Here is a 23599-nt window from a genome sequence, read left to right as displayed (position 1 = left end):
TTGGTTATGTTAAGCAATGTTTGACCACAGTGTGATCTTATGACAAAAACAGAATATCCGTCATGACCGGAGTTGGCAGGACATGTCGTTAAGGTTCCAGACAGCCTGTGGGCTGTTTTAGCAATGTTTGACCACAGTGTGATCTTATGTCAAAAACAGAATATCCGTCATGACCGGAGTTGGCAGGACATGTGGTTAAGGTCCCAGACAGCCTGTGGGCTGTTTTAGCAATGTTTGACCACAGTGTGATTTTTTAATGTCCATAACAGAATATTGGCATTAAGGTCTCACCCCTCCGCCTCCCCAACTTCCTTATTCTAGGTTAGGCCCGACATCCGAAAATGGTGTAATTAGCCATGTCTCTGCCACACATAAGGTCATAGTGGGTGCTACTTGGTGTCAGGGTGTCTTCTGAAGTTCGATATGGTAGTTTGGGTAGTTATTGAGTCTTACTCGTCTGAGCTGTGCTGACGAGGTTTAGTTTAAGGTCTCAGACAGCTTGTAGGCCATTATCAGCGATATCAGGTAATATAAAAATGATACTGTTAAAGTGTTATTAACCAGATAGATAGACCAATGGCACATGTCTGTTAGGTTTATTAGCCTAGCATGTTGGTTGTTGCTGATCCCTGCCACGATATAAGGCGATAGGCTAAAGGCCAATGTGTCTAGCCAGGCCTCGTTACACTCACTTAGCCGATTAGCATAACAAACAAATGACATTTCATGATATTTATGTATTGAACTCCTGAGTCAAAGTAGAGCAAAGATGTCTGCCGACATTTCTAAATTGACTGCGTGAATCAGGGCGCCTTTCTCTCTCGGGGTGACTGTAGCTCTCACACCCATATATGCCCTGGAACAGTAAAGATAACTGGGTCAAAAAAGAAATCAATTCTGACAAAATAAGGTGGAACAGGCAATCAATTGTCAACACCTACTTTCATACCTGGTAATGCAACAAATTACTCATGATGTGTAAAAACATGAACTTTAATGGTGTGGCCATTGTGTTTATGCCATTTGAAACGAACAAATTACAGTCAATAATTGCCTAGGGTTGTTTGTGACACAGACATAACAATACTGTTATAATGACAGTACACTATATTTCTCTAGTTGCTGAATCGGCTAAGAAAGTTGATGTTGTCCTTTGGTGTGGTAGGACCACCCCTTTTTACCGCTGGTGGAATGATAAGAATACGTGACTAACTCTACGCTTGGCCTACACGTAACCATCCTTTTTTTTCTTGGCAGTGTATCAGATCTGGAGTTTGCAATTGCACCCCCCTCCCCCTGGTGAAAGTTGTTGGTTTGCGAAAATAAGGGATTGACAGTAATGCAAGAAACAATGGTGATATTGCCTGGTTCCTCGCTGAGCCAACACCTCCATTTTGCCCCAAGTCCAGTATGACTTGATTGGGCCAATTTGTAACCGCACTCGAGCTAGCATCTACCTTTTTTGTTTTTGGTGATAAAGGTTGTAATGCTGTGATCAACCTGATACTTCTATAGCCTGTAAGGCATACAGCGTCAGATCGCAGAAAGCTTCTGTGGTGGCACCCACGCATGGTACAGCACTAATGGCATGGCATTACCTGCACCCCCCCCTCCAGCCCACACACTCCAGGACCAGGGCTCCATTGAAACCTCTTTATCAAGAGCAGCAAATAGCAGCAAATAGTTTCAGATTGAAGATTCTTGCAGATTAGATGCAGCAATGTTTTTAGCTTTAGCTCTATACATGTCGAAAGTAGAAACCGTACATGTGGTTTCAAAGTGGAGTAATTTTTGATGTAAGTTATTGGTTTGACATTGGTAGATGACCCCCGAGCCTGTCAAAGCGACGTTAACAGAACTTAGAATTGGGCCATTTATTTAGTTAATGGTGGAAGTTATAATGTAGATGTGGAATGGATGAACTATGGTAGACAAGTTTGCATTCAAGATGATTGGCATTTTAAAGTTGAAGGTGGATATTTACTGTCATTTAGGAAATATTTAATTTCCTTCGATGGAAATAATGTTGGACAAAAGAGCAACCAAATGTAACCAACGTTGGATAGAACCATGATTCTAAAATAGCTCACTAAATAGTCTATTTTAATTTGCCTTCTTTCATAACATAAACAGATATTCTCTATTCCATGGTTTGAAATGTACCTTTTAATATGTCTGCTTATTTCAAAAATTACTATTATTTGTGCCTTTGGCCAAATGTAGTTGTAGGAGGAAGCATTTTTGAGAGACGCCTGGTGACACAATATTCTAGGTATTTTAGGCCTAAAATTGAATGTTAAATTTCTGGCAGTGTTCCCGTGTTTGATCAGTAGGGATTGCAAATGAAACATTATTCATTCGTTTTATGTTCTATGAAATGGCACATTGACGTATGTTCCTCCTCCTCTTGTCGGAAGTTTAGGCCAAAACATAGCAACAACTATGTTTTGCCACATAATAAATTCAGCGATATTGTTTCTTCCTAATCCAGTGGGAGTTAGGATGGAAGTTCAGTTCAACTTAACTTGGTTGAAAAAATCAATGCATTTCTTGTCATGTTGTACGCAATAAGGTTAAGTTCGTGCAATTGAACTTTGTTGAAACTTATAAAGTGTTTTGGTCTTTTTGAAATCTATATGTCTGAGTACAGCTTTTGTTCTAATTCAATTTGACATCAATTATGACGAGAGTGATATTTTTCTTCATAATTCAAATTCCGAAGTTATTCATCCCAGAGGATAGGTCATCTTTTAAGATTTCAAAATAACATAAAGAAGCGTCATTAAATGTTACAAGTTGAGTAAAATAAATAGTTAGGTTAAAGCATTTGTCTTCTCGCAGCTTTAGATTTAAGAGTTATACTTCGCTGAATAACTGTTAGAGAAAATACCGATTTCGTCTGTAAAAGGATGACACATCAACTGCGATGAGTGTGATTTGAATTTAAATTTGAATAAAATATTAGTATGTCATGCATCACGGGTTGTTGTGGCCGAAACCTGAGGGTAAAAAGAATTTAGTCGCCGATTCAGTTTTCTCCCATCCTTGCAAAGAAAACAAGTAACACCAAAAACCTTGAGGCGAAACCTGTCCAAATAATGAGCTTGAAGAAAAAGCCCGCCCACATCATGTCAGTTTCATCAACCAGCCCCTACTCTTTGCACAATATGTTATTAAGTCCAATATGGCGGAAAAATGTGAAAAAAGTGGCCTATTGTACGCAACCCTCGGTAGATGAATTAAATTCACCTGAAGAAGGTGAGAGCACACTGTACATCTTGTATATAATGCACGCAACAATGTACATCTAATTTGCCAAGCAATGTGGATCGGTTTTTTATGGTGTTTTACTGATTCTGTAGCAAGAATGTATCACGCCAATATGAAATTGACACCAGCTCCTTCCATGGTAAATAAGGTGCTCCAGAACAAACTGGTGAATACCCATAGCATGCTTCCCAAGTCGGTTGCTTTGTGTGCCGGGGATACGTGTAAGACTGCATGCATGATGTCCACGATTCCATCTCAAGGTTGATGCAGTTTCGTGTGCAGCAGCTGTACCCAATATACAGCAAATCTTTTTCTCTTTTTTTCCACCGATGACCCATTTTCTCTTTTCTTATTTTGCGAGTGGTTTCGATTTCATCCTTTCATAACAATCGGAATGAGTAAATATTCCCCATCCTTCCTGTCACATCATGAACTAATCATCACGAGAACTTTCTATGAAAATATCTATCTCTTAGGCCAATGGATTTGATTTTATAGCTCCTGTCATAATGTCAGCCACTTTCAAGTAAGGGCTGATGATTTTCCTTGTACTTCCTTCTTTTGTCAATGGTAAAAGCATGATATTTCTTGTAAAAACACAAATTCAATAAAAATTAGGTTATTGGGCAGAGAATTGAAGAATTGGTGTGGCCGAGGAAAACATCATTCTCAGGCATTTCTTTGGGGGGTAACCTCATTCCCTGCACATTCAGTTGTGTTTTTCTGTTGCTCTGGCCATATCCACAGGTCTTGTTATTGATTAGGAGCAAAAGGTATCATTCATCTTGGTTTTAACAAGTTTTGTAAAGCTGATGAACTATTACTCAATCAGTGCATTCTCGAAATTTGTTGAGGGCTGTGAGGAGAACCATGAAATGGACTTTCAGTGGCTTAATCTATCCTTGCTGGCAGTAATATTGAACACTGCTTGTCACTTCTTCCTCATGAATTATTTTAAGCACAAATGAACGACAACCGGTAATATTTGGTCCTTGTTGCGTATTGTTCAGTCAATCAGAGATATTTTGGTCCAAAGCTTCAGGTTCAAATAAATCAACATGTCTTTTTTTGACGTCACGGTGTATTTTCTCATTCTTGTTGTATCTTATTGTTTTCCTTTCCATCTATTGCTTTTCCAAGATTTGCGAATTTGTGTCTAACTGTTCCTAGGAAATCTATTTTGTGAGCAAATAATACCCCAACGTGCCCAAGGTAATTCCAGTTGTGGAAGCTATTCTCATAAGAAATTGGTTTCTAAATGGAAAAGAATTAAGATATCAATCAAGATTCTCATAAGAAATTCGTTTCTAAATGGAAAAGAATTAAGATATCAATCAAGATTGGATGGGAAGGGATATTTCTGTGCTATGTTTTGATGCAGAATCAATTAAGCTTTTTGGACATTTTCGTTGAACCAAAAACTTGTGTCCTTATCATGCCAACTGCTGGTTCAAATTACTCTGATCTGTGCCTAATCATTTCACGTCAAAAATAACATGTGTCCTGTTGTGCTTTTTCGGTGCGTCCATTGGATAGTTCAGTAGAATGTTAGAGGTTGAACTATACAGTCATCTCTGGTGATATATTCGATTAAATAAATTTGACGAACATTTTCCGCCTGCATCTTTACAATAATATCTTGAATTCCAAATTGGATCTGTGCATGAGACCGATATCATGAATTTGTTCGCGTTGGAATCGTGTTCACCAATAAAGAAACTGGCTGTCTCCCGAGATGAGGACCACGACCCTCCACGTGCGCATTTCAGATACCAAGATCTCAAGGGGACATATTTGCTTTTGCACTGAGGTCAACTCTAAAATCATTGGGTGTGGTACTGATTTATTCCTGAAAAAAAATCACAAAGAACAGTTATCATACAGGTTTGACAGCTGGAGGGTATCTTACTAATTAACATTATGGTAAACATGTAAACAGTCCTTCGGAAACAAAACTAATGTATTGATCTGTTGCAATGTCGATAGGTCTACTCTATAATTATTGCCAGTTATCTAAGAATTTTTCAGAAAATTTGTCCTTGTTTTCATTTTGTTATACCTAGATCTATTTATGGCTTTTTAAGGCAAAAAATCAATGCTTGCTTTCGATTTTTACTTCAGATCTTTCATGTTGTTTGTATTAGTATTCGGAGGCAATTGAGGTGATGAGAATGAGAATGTGTTTGAAATAGACTGTTTGTTGCGCGTGCAAAGCCCTAGTGTCCAAACCAACATTGCCTGTTGCGTGCAGCATAAATTTCACAGTAACATTATATCAGCCAGTGTTATGATGTTTCTGTCTAAACCTGCCGAAAAATTATCCTGTCCATTAGCCAAGCTCATCTGAAGATGATGAAAAATATCACTCCGTTTCCAATGAGATATTCCATTATATTAATGCTAAGTGCTATATGTTGCAACTCTGCTTTTGTTGCCCGAACATCCACATTAAAAATGTAGTGTGGAGTTATGATAAATCAGGCTTGATGGAAATTTTCATTTTTTCTCCAGGGGTTTTTCTTTGTTGTGTCTCGATATCATTGCAGGTAGGCAACCATGTCTTTCTCTAGCTGAAGTCTGTGACAGCTAGCTCTTACTCTGAATATGGACTAGATTTAATGTTGGTCGTCAGATGAGCTGTATCCGATTCTTGGAGGATTTCCGTTTTTTTCCCAGGTTACAAGGATCACTAGTTCTTGTCATAGGCACCTACGCCAGCACTTGGCGATTTCGTCACATTTGATCATCATTACAGGTATCAGTGAATATCTGAATTTAAAAAGTAGCTTGGCTGGCAAAAGATTGATGCTACCAGAATACAGTGCCCCCCCCCCCTTCCCTGCAAAATCCAAGTACAAGAGAAAATGAATTTTTGTTTAGGTCGGGTGAACGAGATGTAACCCATGCACCTTTCGCTAAGGGCAAGGGAAGCGTCCACCACGTGCATTATTGTCACGTCTCATGACTGACATTAATGTTTCAGTAAAGTGGAGTCCTATATAAGACCAGAATTAAGAAGGACAAGATGCTACAGATCACAATTGGCCTACAGCCACCTATGTTAAAACTATAAACAAGCTGAACAATGCTTGGGTTTCTTCCAATAAAGCCTGCTAGATTTAGCTTATAACATGAGAATAGCTAAAGAAAACAGCCCGTTCATCTACAATAAGGTTCTGGTGTCTTATCGAGATGCATTGCTTAATGAAGCCAAAGGAAACGGAGCAGAACTCTTCTTGAGCTAAAAGCCCCTTCTCTGGGTCTGGTGGGAGTTGTCTCTATTACGAATGGAGCACAAACTGACAGGTTAATGAATACTACAGGATATGTAGGTGTTCACAATAATAAGCTATTGGAACTACCTACAGAAAAGTCATCTGCTGTGTCCTTTGTTGACATGTTGCTGGAAAGAAGATGCTTTTACTGATGAGAAAGGGATATTGGAAAGGGGATGCTAATTCTCTTGACAATATTCAGAAGAGTAAGCCCTCATAAGATGACAGAACTTGGCTACATCTTACATATCATAAGTTGAAAGCCTATACCTGGGCATTGTCCGCGACGCATCTATTTTCAGCTGGAGACATTCATGCTGGCCTGAGGCATTAGTTCAAACATTGGGAATATCACAAGAGGAATAAGCTGTGCTAAAAATACCCTACCCACACATTTGGGAACCCTATAACCTAATTAAACCTCCGTCCTATAAATACCAACCTTTGTCCTAAAAATACCTTAATCTTTCTTTTGTCTTTTTGGGACTTATCCATTGTTTCTAAACTTAGAAAGTATGTTGCTATTTAAAGACACTATGTTTCTTTTAATAGAAACCGTGTTTCTATTTATACAAAATCCGTTGTTTATTTATAACTCTGTTGCCTAATTTCGTAATTCCCAGGTTCCATTTTACCATTTGGCTGACATTTGGCATTGATTAAGACAACAATGGAACAGCTAATGGCACAACAAAGGTCAATGTATATGATCTATTTATATTTGAACATCAAAGAGATTGTTGAAAGCAAGAATTGATTTTAGGTTATTATAATGGATCTCCCATTATATCCTCTAGTTATTTATACTTTTACTTTTTTTTTCTATTTTTGATTAGATTGTGATCCAACTCAATTTGCGTCTAATCTTGTATCTGGATGCGGGCCACTCGCAAACCAACAAGTTTTAAAATGTCTTGCCAAAATCCTTCTTAATTTGCATTTGTTCAAAGATCTGGAAGTGGGGTTCATGTAATTGCAAGCTAGAAAAAGAACATTTTCAACTTGATCAAAATTTACATTTGGAAATCCATTTTTTAAATTATATTAAGCAATGAACACTGATCCTAAATTTTGGTCTACTTGATGCCTCTTCATAACTTTTGCCCTACCTGTTATTCAGAAGCTTTCTCGTAGAAAAGTGCAGGTTTTCTGCCACATTCATTGCAACATTTCCAGCGATGTTATTCAAAAAGTGCCACAATACTATTAGAAATCTTGGACATTTTATGTTTGGTAAATATTTAGTCTCTAACATTTCTAAAGGTCTGTTACATTATTTTGTACAGTTTGGTCATTCCTTCCACTTTCTGTCATTCTTTACGCACGATAAGAGAAAAACACAGTCATTTTCCTCCCTAGTCGGTGCAAGAGTAACTTTGACGGGGGTAAATGCTTGCAATCATCAAGAAATTGCAGCCACTAGGCAGCGTAATTGCATGGAGATTTGAGACGTAATAGACGGCAATCATACCACGCCTGCTCAGGGCAGTGTCGGTAAGATTATTCATTATCCTAACCTCAATTTTGTCATTTCCTTGGAGCTTAATGCAGAAACGATGTCAGGTGCAACAAAGAATGAAATCGTTATTTTGGAAAAGGAGCAAAAAATTTTGAAAGCAAGGCTCAGAACAACAGAAGTTTTTGTCGTCGTCAGTCTATTGTTTTCTACCAATTGGCAATCCTAGGTTTCTGTTCTTCGGCAGATGCTCTTGATTAAGTCCCATGTGCTGTGCCACCAAATCCCGATTTAAAATTGACACACTGATGAAGGGCTGGTGCCTGTAGTGAGTGAGAAAGAAATTTGCCAAAAAAAATGATGATTTTCTTGAACATTCAGCGGGAATGTCTCAATCTGCACTTTGATTGTACATATAGTTCAGTTGCGAAAAGACACTAGTGCCATCAGTTGCTTTACAATAGTACATGAACATGTAACTAGACTCGGCTTACCTCTTTTTTAAAAGGTAACTGGACCAATTGCTTCACGTTTCGTCAAAATTGAAAGAGTTTTCTATTGAAACACCTCATGTTTCTCACATGTTTTCAGAAGAACCTTAACTCGATGACGTCACATTTCCAATTTCTTCCATTATCAACAACATCTTTCTCTTGATGTGTCTAGGATCCAGCATAATAGATTACAAATTTTTGAAATGATTATCAGGCTAATTTCTTTGTCTCCCTGGATTTGACAACAAAGAGTTAGACAAAAAATGACACGTCACAGTAACTTGAACACACCAGTTGTGAACAATGAAAACTTGACACGACCATTCGCTTCAATATCATCACAATTGAAACCACTTTCTCGAGAAACACCTCAAATTTCTTGAATGACGTCAGGTGTGAATATACACGGTGACGTCATGTAACAATAACCTCCATTACTGGTGACATCTTAGCTTGCTTCTACGGAGTATCGCGTACATAGGAAAAGATTGGCCAGCAATTTCCGGCGGATTCGGTCTTGTTACCTATTGATTCAATAACAGCTGACCGCAAATTTGCCGGACATGTGGCGGGAAACAGAAGACGAGGTATTCGTCATTGTGCCACAACCTTGATATTTATTACACCTCTATGTCAATTATCTTACTATACGTCTTCCAAATCTTAACACTGACGAGTTACACTCGTTAATATCCCTCGTTAACCTTATCCTGCGTTATTGATAAATTTGAAAAGGCTAGTTAACTGATTCCAAACTTAATTTGAGAGATTTTGTATAGGAGAATCCTGGCCTGTGGATAGTTTGTCCTGTGAATAGCAAACAACTTGAAAAGTATGCATGAACATATTTGTCTGAGCACTATACACCTTTCCAGAAATGGGGCGCTGAGTGTCCGAAATAGTGATGTCATAAGGGGATACTTGGCCTTATGGTGGAGGGACAAAGGAGATAGTCATGGTTGACCAACACACTTGAATGCCTTTAATGACGGACAAGGGGAAAAAAGTTAGTTCCAATGCAAGCCACCAATTTCGGGAAGCATGTATAGAGTTGATTTACCTTTAAACAGTTAATGCATACAAGTTACCAGACGGACACAGGTTATTTTGATAACTTTACCGGTAAACGCATATTTTGGCTGTTTTTTAAGTGATGCACACATTTTTCAAAGCCTCTATCAGGCTCTATCTAGGGTTAGACGCTCTTTGAATATATGTATGATACGTATCTAGAGTTACCCAGTTACAAACTCTCAAATATTCATTCATATAACTTAATGACTGTCGTTCTCAGCTTTCAGATAAAAAGAGATGAATGGTCGTGACTCTTCAAGCTGTCCAATTTCCCAGTTATGAGGAGGCAAAGGTCCAATTTTGGATCACGATGCCTTCTGATGATGATGATGATGACCCCATGAAAATCTATATCTAGTGCTGGCTGTGTACCACTCAAAGTCAATTTCCGGACATCATCTCCAAGGGAAGTGGCCCTCCGATGAGTTGAGTTGCAGTTCCTTAAGACACAATCTATATTTGGATAACTTAACGACGTCAATTCGTTGCTGAAATTATAAGAAATGGTTGATCTAGCCTCTTTAGTTTGTCTGCTTTCTTGGTAACTTCTGGGCATTACTTTGACAAAAAAGAAATTGCATTGAGTCTGCTGTTCTCAACCAGCGGGCATATACTCGTCTTCATGAAAAAAATGCCATTATTTAATCAGAAACGGAAAAAATGACAGCATATTTCTGCATTCCTCTTATGAGAATATATGCAATATATTTCTGTGTTCTGAGATTGACATTTTTAAAAGCTTCATATTACTAGCCACTCTAATTCCATGGTAACATACGTAAAAAAGACTCAAGATGAAAGACGGCGCTATTGGGATTTACTTCGAGGAGAAACGTGTTGATGGATTTTTGTTATGTTGCTCAATCCATAACATAACATATACAATGTATACTCACAGTCATGACATGGGTGTATCAAGGACATAGCAAAGTCAAAACGTCGGGGTCAAGACTGTCCATAAAGCAGGTATAATCCTTAGGGGGGTAGTCATAACATTAGAAACACTTGGGCCGCCTTCTCCCCATTCCTAGCCTCGACTCTCCCAATCCCACCGGCCCAATTTTCCCCAAACAAATACCTGTTCCCGAATATTACGATTATTCGTCACTGGCTAACCTGAGCCAGTTGTTGTCTTAATAGCAATACTAATTGTATTCGTGTCCCTAGCGACTTGGACAGCGTAGGAGAATCGTAGCCAATAAGATGAAGTGTCAGACTCATATTCAAGTAGAATTCCCAAAGGTTTGGTTTCTTAGAACAGGTTTGTCATCGTTTGGTAGTTTGCTTTTCTAGCATATCTTGACGAGACAGAACATCTTTGTTAAGGTTACCGGTTGAGAAGTCTTGTGAGGTTGGTCATTTACCAATTGACCGCTACTCAAGAAGTTTTGAGAGTCGATTTACCAGGGGTCAGAAATGTTACACTGTGTGACAAAAGATGTTTGCTCATAATATCATTGCCATTATACACTCAAAGATGTTTAGTGGGTGTGTCAACAGTACACTGGGAAAAACACAAAACTGATGGTTAAGCTGATTTGGGGCGTTTATTTGTAAACAGTGATGGTGTGTTTGTTTTGTTGTTCTGAGAGTTCGCTTGTATCATAATGTTAATTGGTAACAGGTAATACAGGGCAGTAGGGAGCAGCCTAGTGGATATGCTGTCACACCCTCTCATAAAAGAATAGTGAATAAGAGAGGATTACTGGCCAAAAGACACCACCCTGGCGATAAAACCCTTTGGCTATATATAGTCGGCCTTCTAAGTGTCATTACTGTTGGGGGAAATTTACACAAGTTTCGAGCTGAGCACATCCTGTAAGCCATTCAAGAAAGGTTACCTGAACAATTCTGCGGCCGAGTTTCAACTTAGTTGTGACGAAATCCCATGTATTTCACACACAGGAAGACATTTTTCCGCAAAAAATGTCATAGAAAGAATCGAGACCCGGTGTAATGTTTTTGAGTGTTTCTGTTTTTGAGTGTTTCCCCTCATTGTTTGGGAACGCTCAAAAATAGATTGACGAGTTTTTCTGTGTATCCCCCCTATTGAAAAGTCATGGTCTCTCTAGCTGCCTATTGTTTGGAAACACTGAAACATGGGGAACGACCACAGATGTTACACCGGTAGTATTGCTGGGGTCTTGAAGATCAAGACTAGGCTCTGCGGCGGACCTCCCGAGAACATCCGACTTCATTACCGAAAGAAGACTTGCCATCTCGCGGGCAGTTCAAAATCCCAAAGGTAGAAGAAGCAGAAGAGGGAAAAGGAGAAGAAGAAGAAAAAGAGTGAATTATTAAAAGACATATCATGACCAAAATGTGGGCCATCGGCACATCACTGTCTACCAATTGCAGCTTTTGGTTGAACAGGCAGGTGGAGCGGAGCTTATTGAAAAGTGATATCGAAAATCCCTGGTCATTAGTTTTCTAATGATCGATTACCCAGCTATATTTGATTAGGGAATTACAGATACATTAAGTGGTCCTGGTCATTAACTACAGGCAGCAGTTGTTGCTACAGGCCATGATCTGCAGTGAGGTGTTACCATTTTCATTTTTTGTGGTCCTCTGTCAGCGTCTAACTAAGCTGGCATTATCCATATACATAATGGAGGTTTATAGATTTTTTCAAAAAAATGTATTAGTTGTTTTTAAGAGGCAACATGTCTGTGACTTTTTAATCATTTTTGCAGACATACAGGAAATATTTTCCAACAGAAAGCAACATGTGAATAAACAACTTAAGTCTGTGACAACAACCATCTATGAAAACTTTCCGAATGACATCTGATGTTTCAAGCAGACACTCGACTGATTTGGCTCTAAAAGCTAACTCCAAAAAGTATCCTTTGCATTTGAGATTACGTCTATTATAGATAATGGAGATGGCGGAACTAAAATCCAACATGATCACTAGTCTTTGGTTGACAACGTTTACCGGTAGACGCTTTTAAAAGATGAAGCAGTTGGGTTCAGTCCTTTTAAAATGAGTGCATCTTTTGTGCTGATTTTCATTGGGAATAATATTGGCATCATTCAACTTTTGTACGATAGCTTTTGAAATCTAACGTTTAGTTGATAAGGAGCAGGATGTCTTTAAATCGCTTATAATGTAGTACATGTACTTAGCAGAATTTAGTAAAAATTCTCGAAGTAAAACCAAAATTGATATTGGTCTACAACTCTAATCATTCACATCAAAATGCTCAAAATAAAACCAAAACGGTAAACAAACAGACATTTTACCGAAATAAATGACATGCAATTTTGCAACAAGAAGCTTATTTTTGGCTGTAAAATATAGTTAATTGAGGTAAATTGCTTTTGATGTGGTATGCTATGATTTCTGGACTGGATGCCCTCCATTGTTTTACACAAAATGCTCAAAATTTAAAAAAAGATAAACATGCTCAAATTGCTGCAACAATAGCTTTGTTTGGTTACAAAAAACATAATTGCTTATGATGTGATTGTTGTTACTGAGGACTTCCATTGTTCACTGCAAAATGCTCGAAATAAAATCAAAAATGGTGAACACACGGAAATCTGCTAAAAGCAAGAACGTGTTACTTTGCCGCAAAAATCTGTTAGTTTTGTTCCGTAATAAAAAAGTGGTTAATGGTCCGTGGCAAATTGCAATGGTATCCTGTGATCGCTGTACCTGATGACTTTGTAACTTGCCGTAAATTTCTAAAAATAGCCACATTGAAGGAACTTTGATAATGGTAATAACAATCAGTCAAGGATTCCTATCGTAAGCAAAGAAATCACGTGACCGACAACTTTCATTCATGAACTTCCACAGGATATAAACATTGCACATATAAGGCAATGTTCAGTGCTCGCATTTGATTGGTCGGCAGAATAAAGGGTTTAGCGTCTCCTTTTGAACGTTCCATTAGCGGAGAAGCTTTCCTGGTTGATAAGAAAGGGTTTTGTTGAGGAAGACGGCGAGGCACCTCGCTCTACTAAGAGGATAATCTTTTGCAATGTCAAAGGGAATGCTAGCACTCTCACCACATTTTGAAATTTTTCTAACGGATGTCAACATCCTTTTTCAAAGGATCAACTCGACTTTGTAAAAGAAATCGTCTATAAATCTATCTGTATGTCAGTCCATATTTGGTCATAGCGGTAGTGCTTCCGGGTTTTCTTGTTTTCTGCGGCACCATAGGGGGCTCTGGGGTAGGAAATGAGAAAGGCGAACTGTCGCTTTCGGCTGATAACGATACCTGATGATAATAAGGGCTACGTCTTGTATTTTATAGCCAATAATGATATATTTTTCAATTACATGGAAGTCTCAGATGTAATAAGCCTTTGTCTGGTTGCAGTGCTTTGATATAGAAAGGTCAGATCTTGAGGTATTTGATATTGAAATGATAGCAATGCTGTGGTTAGACATATGGCATTTGCAGAAATCACCTACCATCCCTCATCATTATATCAACATGTTTTGATGGCGTGACCAAGGAGCCTCATGGCCTAGTGGTTAACACTGCTGGCCACCATTATGTCAACATGTTTTGATGGTGTGACCAAGGAGCCTCATGGCCTAGTGGTTTACACTGCTGGCCACCACGCAATAGGGCCCGGGTTCGATCCCGGGGAGAATCCATGATCGTATGTCTGGATGAACCGGCGTGGCTTTCAAGGAACTAAAATTCCTGGCTCTTCACAGGCCTTCGAATGATACTCAAAACCGAGGTTCCTTGTACCTGTACCAGGGCAAGCTAATACCCCACCAAGTGAGAAACATAAGAGCTTGCGTGGACTCTATCGGACCACTAGGCCAATAAACCCAATTGGCGCCTAACCGTAGTGGCACGCAGGATACGCTCATCCCGCCTTGGAGGAGGATTACTCAGAGCAGAGCGAACGCTGAAGAAGAAGAAGAAGAAGAAGATGGCGCGACCCTTCATCTCGACACTGAAGGTTAAAGGTTTACATCAAGAAATCTGATAATTTTTTGACTTGAAAGCTTGTTTAATTTCTGACTGCATTCGAATTAAGAAGCTGATGTACATGTCAGCGTCCCTATGGTATTTAGAACATCTTTTGGTTTCAAATCTCATAATATTTGATCTGATTGTGAGATAGGTCCCTCAAGCTATTGGCAGCAGTTATAGACTGTCTCAAATAAATGACGAGATCTCCTTTAGATTCTGCTATGAGAGTGTTTTGTATCTGATGTTTCTCATTATAACACTCTACTTGCTGCTGTGGGTTGCTGTGCGTGTGACCTTTACAAGCTGTAAAGATTGAAAAAGCTGCTCTGAAATACCATTTGACATGTTTGATTGTCCCGATCCCAGCTGTTCAGTCAACAGCTATTTATATCGATTTGGCCTCAATGACTTCACATGTGGTCCTATGATGCCTTCGTTTTGAAGTTTTAAAAACCCCAGCAGACTTGGAATCATTACAAGTGTAAAAAAGCATGGTTCTCAATCACTGCAAGATTGAAGGCAGACACCAGTCTCTAGATACTAAGGGTAAAAAACAGTTCAGTAGGCTATAGCTGGCTGTCTGACCAAACCTTGGCAAAGTATTGATGCTGTCAATGAGGATGTTACACTGGAGATTTTGACGACTTTTGGGAAATCAACAATGCGAGGAGATGAAGAATGGTCTGGTGCAAACCATCGCTTGATGAAGATTTCCAATCGAACTACAGTTACTATTATAGTGAAGGCACTTGCCTTCACATAAGCCAATACTCAATTTCAAACTATTCATTATTTTCAGGATTTCCTGATATCCCAACTGACTGCATTTGTAGGGCGACAACAATAACAGTATAAAAGAAGGTTCTTGAAATGGAGAACGAATCATGTATGATAAAGGCCATGCAAGTATTGATCCCATCTTGCTCAGTCAAGGCTGAAGATGACTGGAAAAAAATGATGCTGATGGTGAATCCAGTATTTTGAGCGCTGAATAAATCATTTGGGAACAATGCTAAAAGATTTTCGCGTATATTATTAGCTTTCTGTTTCATGCACAATAGTTCAATTGTGAAGTAAAGGTTGTGCCTTCGACAACATAAAAAGCTTGTATATCAAGTGCAGGCATCGAGATTGATTGTCGCATTCAGACGGCCTTGACCTTGCTTCTTCACTTGTAAGCCTGAATATGACTGGCTGTTGATGCAGCTTGTTTTTGGTGTATTGAGGTCTATGCAAAATGTGACTATACTGAATGGGAAAGACATACTGCTTGCTGATTGAGATTCTGTGTTTGATATGGCATTCGCTGCCGCTGTGTTGTCGTCCACAACAACAAAAAGATTATGATTATTTCGAAAACGCATTCGATTGAAAATTTCTTAAAAGCTTAATGAAGAAGGACACTGGGGTAATATACTTTAAGGCAAGGCTTTTAGCAATGCGACCTTGAATTTGATAGCTCGAAGAAGAATTGCCCCATGCCAGTGATAAGCCCTTTTTGGACCAGTTGAAATCGTTTGGAAAGTTGGCAAATACTCAATGTTGAAAAGAGGTACGTTGTTACAGATTATGGCCGAGACAGGTGCAGCTGTAGTGCTATTGTGTCGTTTGCACCTGAAGTAGATGATGGTGATTGAGATAGCATGTTTGAGATTCTTCCAGCACACTGTAATCCTTTTGTAGTTGAAAATACTTAAGAATGAAAATGTCTGCTAGGTGCTCTTGTGCTTGAGGTGGCATAGCGAGTGGGCTGTTCTTCACGTTAAAGGCATATTTGGTGTTCAATGAAATCTGTTTCTTAAGCATTTTAAATAATTTGGGGGTTCAACGATACTATAAAAAGTTTTGAGATGAAGAGAGTGTGTTGTACAGTAGATCCGTGAGAAGTGACTACTGTGTAAATAATGATTGTGATCTTAAATGTCAGCTATAAAGATACACAATTATGATGACGGTAAACTTAAAAAGACTAGCTAAGATATGTTTGTTAATTCCCTGGATGAGTTGAAACACATAAAAATGGTATACATGTATTATGATACCATTTCAAGTTGAATCATTGAAATTTTCTTAAAGTTTCGATTTTAAATTTGTGCTTTTTATAAAAAATGTTGATTATCACAATTTGCACGAGACGTAATGAAGCGATAGAATGAATGGTTTAGGTCTGTTTGAAGAGAGTGGATCATTCACGTGTGATATATGGCACATACTATCTTGGAGAGTTTAGTACATTGCATTGAATCTACACTAGCTTCACCTTACATAAGTTGAATTAAACTCTACTCTGAAGTGCGGGTATTGTCAGACCCATTCAGAAAGTTGATGAATGGTTGACTTTTCAATTTAGATCAGGATTTGATGGATAATGAATAAACTTGGCTGAGGATTTCAAATTGACAATATCAGAGATATCAAGTTCTCAAACGGCAACAGAGTTCAGACATTATTGTGAGTAGGTGTTGCTCTTAATGATATGAGACATCAAAAGCAACAGGTATTGCTAAACCGTCTGCTTATTTCCGAGGTACTTGATACAGCTTTACCTCAGAAGGAGTCAATAATCCCAAATCTTTACTATAGTATATAGTGTACAGTAGACTGCATAGAATGAATGCGTGGTTTTGGTAAAGTTGAGGTGATTCGGACCAGAAAAGTGTACCTTAAGCAAAGATCATCAAAGATGGCAGTCACATTGTTTTTTTACATTGTTTCTACTTAGCTGCTTCTTTGATCTATCGATTTTATTGTCCACTTCCTTTGTCACCATTATCATGTTTAGGTCATTGCCCTTAAGTTTGAAATATTGTACCCAAATGACCTGGCTGGATCATACACTCTTCGAAATAAAGGTTTGAAATATTGTACCCAAATGACCTGGCTGGATCATACACTCTTCGAAACAAAGGCTTTGAAATATTGTACCCAAATGACCTGGCTGGATCATACACTCTTCGAAATAAAGGTTTGAAATATTGTACCCAAATGACCTGGCTGGATCATACACTCTTCGAAATAAAGGTTTGAAATATTGTACCCAAATGACCTGGCTGGATCATACACTCTTCGAAACAAAGGCTTTGAAATATTGTACCCAAATGACCTGGCTGGATCATACACTCTTCGAAATAAAGGCTTTGAAATATTGTACCCAAATGACCTGGCTGGATCATACACTCTTCGAAACAAAGGCTTTGAAATATTGTATCCAAATGACCTGGCTGGATCATACACTCTTCGAAATAAAGGCTTTGAAATATTGTACCCAAATGACCTGGCTGGATCATACACTCTTCGAAATAAAGGTTTGAAATATTGTACCCAAATGACCTGGCTGGATCATACACTCTTCGAAACAAAGGCTTTGAAATATTGTATCCAAATGACCTGGCTGGATCATACACTCTTCGAAATAAAGGCTTTGAAATATTGTACCCAAATGACCTGGCTGGATCATACACTCTTCGAAATAAAGGCTTTGAAATATTGTACCCAAATGACCTGGCTGGATCATACACTCTTCGAAACAAAGGCTTTGAAATATTGTATCCAAATGACCTGGCTGGATCATACACTCTTCGAAATAAAAGTTTGAAATATTGTACCCAAATGACCTGGCTGGATCATACACTCTTCGAAATAAAGGTTTGAAATATTGTACCCAAATGACCTGGCTGGATCATACACTCTTCGAAACAAAGGCTTTGAAATATTGTACCCAAATGACCTGGCTGGATCATACACTCTTCGAAATAAAGGTTTGAAATATTGTACCCAAATGACCTGGCTGGATCATACACTCTTCGAAATAAAGGTTTGAAATATTGTACCCAAATGACCTGGCTGGATCAAACACTCTTCGAAATAAAGGCTTTGAGCTTTTAAAAAACATTGCATGGTGTTTCGGTCAACACAAATATGCACCCCTGATAAGGTTTTTTCAGATTCTCAAAAAGCATTGGGTTGAAAACCTCAATGGGTTCATATTCGTGTAGTCAAAAAACACTTTAAAAACTCAAAATACTTTATTTCTACGAGATTACGGCAAGAAACACTGGACCCAATGGGAGAAATTTCAATTATAAGCGATTCGTGTCATCTTCCCATCACCTCTCAAGGTCTTCTAAGTTTGATGTCCGTCATTGAGTCCAACCTTAGGTAATTTTATATCTCAACTTGAACCAGTTTTACACAGAGTTTCATTTTCATCTCGAAAGATTCTCATCTGATCATATAATCATTGTGATTGGCTGGTTTGGGTATGTTGTCCTTAACAACCTCACTTCGAAACCAGCAGCAGTTCAAAACAGTTTAAGACACAAACTTTGAAATCATGCTTTCTTTGTGCAACTTACCCATTTTGAAAGTGAAATGCGCAGTTCCCAAAACTGAAAAAAAACCTTTAGCTTTTGTTCAAGCAGATGGAACCACAATGATTTTATTTCTTGTAATGGATTACCATTTAAAACCAACTTTGAAGCTAAAATTAGGTTTCTTGACTGCTCTTCTTAATGTCATGGTGTTGACAATAGAATATGGGTGGCGTGTTGATTATTTTCACTTGGAAATGTCAACTTTATTATGGTTATTGATTCCTACAATGGTCACCATAACAATTATTTGCTTTTAAATGTGAGGGGGTTTCTTCAAGAAGGTATGAGGAATAATGGGCAATCCTTAGGCTTTTCCATTAGCTGATGGAAGTTCCCAACTTCCTTCAAGCTTTCAAGCCTTCCTTAAAACTTGGGGCACCTAAAGTTTCCTACACAAACACAGATAAGGAAACTTTCTTAAAACGTCTTATAAGTCGTTATTCTAATTGGATAAGCCCTGTGTGGGGTGTGGGGGTTTCTCTGGATCAAAACCTAGACCAATAAGTGACGTATTCTGGGCTATCCTGACCGAAGTGTGAGAGGCGAAATCTCATTCGGAATAGAAACGCCATTGTCAGCCAGAGCCTCACTTTCATCAATGGTAACCCTGTGACATTTCGTAGAGTTTCAATGTAAGTTTTAATGTGGAAAGCTCAGCAATGTCCCTTGTTGGGATTGATTAAATGAATTTGCCACTAATTGCATACATTCACTCTGAGCCCACGTCTGGGAGACTTCTTCTGGGGAATGGTGGTATAATACCTGGTAGCATGAATGAAAACCTTCTTCATTATGGAATCTCAATTCGAAATATACGGGGCTGTGTATCCTGCCGGTGAGAGAATATCGGAGGGGAGTTCCTAATCAAATCCACCTGAATTCTGTCATAGTTGATATTATTTAAAATAAAAAAAGCCCGAAATGTCTACTTTTACCGAACATACACTAACCCCCGATTTCCCCAGGATGATCTGCAGTGAACCCCCGATTTCCCCAGGATGATCTGCAGTGAACCCCCGATTTCCCCAGGATGGTCTGCAGTGAACCCCCGATTTCCCCAGGATGGTCTGCAGTGAACCCCCGATTTCCCCAGGATGGTCTGCAGTGAACCCCCGATTTCCCCAGGATGATCTGCAGTGAACCCCCGATTTCCCCAGGATGATCTGCAGTGAACCCCCGATTTCCCCAGGATGGTCTGCAGTGAACCCCCGATTTCCCCAGGATGGTCTGCAGTGAACCCCCGATTTCCCCAGGATGATCTGCAGTGAACCCCCGATTTCCCCAGGATGATCTGCAGTGAACCTAAGACATGTCACCCGGATGTCTAGTTGAGTGGTCATCAAGTAACCTTGAACGTCTGTTTTTGATTCTCACAGAAAATATAGAGGTAAAACTAATTTTCCGTAAAATGAACTCAACACTATTGTTTATTCTGTGACGTTCTCGCTAATCCAGCTACACCCCTTATACATCAATAATCAATCCGCCGACATCGCCTTACGATTTATCACCGCGTGAAATCAATCGCTGACATCAATCTTTGACGTGTCGCGGAAAACACCCTTGAAACATTTGCGTAATCTGAGAGTAAGTGGATGCTATTTTTGAATCGGACATCGTAAATAGGCAGGAGTCCCCGATACTATCTCTATCTAGGGTTCTGATTGATAAGCTATCGGGATATTTATAGCATCGATAATGGATGACTCATCCCTCATGGGTGTTTTCCAGTTTATTTTTATAATAATCGTTATGATTTGTTTATATTACCAAATAATATTTGTTTGATCAATTGAACTATTTTAGATCAGTCAGATAACTCATCCTAAATAACTTTCGGAGGTGTTTCCCAATTTCTCGACCTTTTAAGCTTAAAATTATCAAAGAGCTATAAATGTCGTTCAAAATGAGGCATTCTCAATAGTACAAATGACACTAACATTTCATAAGGTGCCTTTGTTGTTTTTACACCTTCTAATATATTTCAAGTTTTAAGATGCTTGCAGGCAATATTTGTTAGTGAATCAGTTCCGGTGACTAAACCGCCCTAGATCCACCACTTGCTGTGTACCAACCTACATGGCGCCATTCTTGCAACCCTCAGCCAGGCCGGACTTGGGTCCCTCTCATACACACACTCTCAACAAGCCCAGGTGGCCAAACCCAATACTGAAGGACTCAGTCTGATCGTTTCTGCAGGTTGGTTTTGTCTCGCTGTATGACAAAATTACCATGGTCAAAAGATATCTCGTATCTCTTCCCAGAGCGCCGTTTTAGAAACCTTAATGTTTCATTGGAACTCAGTCAGCGTATACCTTTGGTCACAATAACTATAAGAGCGGGCTTGCACCAGTAATTCCTTAAGGAATAGCTGAAAAGCACTGCTGGGTTGAAAAAACACATTTTCAAAATTTCAGTATTATTTTTCATGAAGTCTGACTCATTGGTGAAAAATATAAGATTGTGACTGATGGTTGACCTTCCAATTCTATTCTCGTGCACAGATTTACCAATAAAACAATATCTCATATGTTCCTAATCCCATCACAAAATAGGAGTCTGGAATGTCTGCCCACCGTATCAGAACCTCTAAAATAGACCAAGATCCCTTTCATTTGGACTGGAAATCCAATGGCATCCGACTAACCTGACTCGGTTCTGTTCTAATATGGGCCTATTAGCAAAGGAATCCATACAATAATCACATATCATACCTAAATATAAGCAAAATACTGCCTGTCATCACTTACGGAATTCCCACAAGTCATTTTATGGCCAGATCATGTATTATATACAACTAATTTGTCCATATAAGTCAAACAAGAAAAATCTTTGTAAAAAGCTTTTACAATCAAGATTCACCGCCCACGATTGTACAAACCTTTTATCGGATCCCAATATAGCTTGGCATCAAAAGTCGCCAGGGTGAATCCCGTTCTCGTGAATGTCAACGGCAGGATTTCCTGTTTGATGCAGGATTTGTTGCCCACGCTTTCTCGGAGACGGAAGCATAATCGAGTGCAGCAACGTTTTGTATTTGATTCTTAAGAAATGTTTTATCCCTTGTTCGTAAAAAAGAGTCGCTCTGTCTGCATTTCATCAACACTTCTATCACAGCATGTGCCATGATACTAAGTACCTTACTGTAAATCGCCTAATTTTCACTTGCGTTTTATTTTTGGGGTGTTTCACGAAATATCTAGATTTTGGAAAGTAAAAGCTTTCGTTTGTATCGGCGTCTACTTTTTATTTCATAATGAAATAAATTCTTCAATATCTTCTTCTTCTTCTTCTTCTACTCAGTTAGATTTCTTAAAGTGTACGATTATCGAAGGTGGATGGATGCGATGTGCTGACATTAGCCAGCTGCTACATAGAAAAACCGACCTATAAAGTTTGTCTAGGACATCTTACCCTCAGAAATGACTCATTTTGGACCCCAGTTTCAGAATATCAGTCACGAGACTTAGTCTGTCCTTTATCGAAAATATTTCTATTTCGATGAGCTGTCCGTTCATGCCCTTTTAACTTATTTTGAAATGATTTCATCGAATATCGCTGTTGTTGGCATCAACATCTGTTGTAAGGCCCACACCCAAAATGGAATTTTGTGATCTTTAAAGTTTGTCTCAGTTTTCGTGACCTATCGAGATGATCAGTTTTAGCTTCCAATGATTCAATCTACAATATCAAATGATTCAACACAAAATTAAAGATATTAGAAATAAAGACTGTCAATAAATTGTTACTAAAAATAAAGGTGTTTTCCGACGTTAAAAGGATTTTCCCAAGTTGACCTTTGAAAAAAATTTAAGTGGGCTGAAATTTAGGTTCTTGTTTTCAAAATGACCATTGACCCACTGATATTCAATATCAAACTCTTAATAATATGTATTATTCATCGTTGTTTATAAATATAAGAGGTGTTTTCTGGTATAAAGGATTTCTCCTACGTAACATTTCGAAAAACGATAAGTGGGCAGTGTTTTAAATCTATTGTTGATCGGAAGTGAGAACTGGCAGAGAGTGAAAACGGACAATTTTAGATTCCCAGGGATCTCCCATCATCTAATGACGCATAAAAGAATTGATCTTATAGATTACTAATCAAATGTCTCTCAGAATAACAGGTATTTTTTCCAAACATGATGGATTTCTCCAATGTGACCTTTAAAGTAATTACCTGGGCAGAATGAGTATAGTTTTCTTCCGGTGGTTTCTGGATGTCAGAATCTCCAGGATTTCTCGAGACAGAAATGAATCATCATCTAAAAATATCCCTGAGATTCTGTGTGTGTCAGATCAATCCTATATTTGTAACACAAAATACCAAGATCATTGCAATAAAAATTAAATCTTTTGACAGATATTTTGAATCCCAGCATTATTTGAGATACTAATGACTCAGAATCCGGATAAATGAAAGATTGCTGATAATGGCAAATTCAAATCAAAATATCAGGTAAAATCATGACTGAAACCATGCTTGGAGATCAATGACTTGTCAGCCTCATATTACTGGGCTTTCGTTCATAAAATGGTAGTGCAAAGATAAATTGACCAAACTATTTGTATCTTTAAAATAAAGCAACGGCAAAATATCGCTCAAATTTCTTGGATTTATCATCATGTTAGTCTCAAAATACATTCTTGAATTTCTCATAATGCATTCGAATTTGATATATTGAATTTGAGATTTCTTTGT

At 38.5% G+C, this 23599-nt stretch overlaps 1 protein-coding gene across 1 annotated transcript in view; it reads left to right on the top strand.

The window, feature by feature from the left end:
* The window catches only part of LOC135487911 (cubilin-like), a 154948-nt gene that overhangs the window by 53240 nt on the left and 78109 nt on the right, over positions 1–23599 (top strand). The window lies entirely within an intron of this gene.

Source organism: Lineus longissimus, chromosome 5 (assembly GCF_910592395.1).
Source record: "Lineus longissimus chromosome 5, tnLinLong1.2, whole genome shotgun sequence".
In the NCBI taxonomy this organism is placed as follows: domain Eukaryota; kingdom Metazoa; phylum Nemertea; class Pilidiophora; order Heteronemertea; family Lineidae; genus Lineus; species Lineus longissimus.
This window is presented reverse-complemented; position numbering and strand designations above follow the sequence as displayed.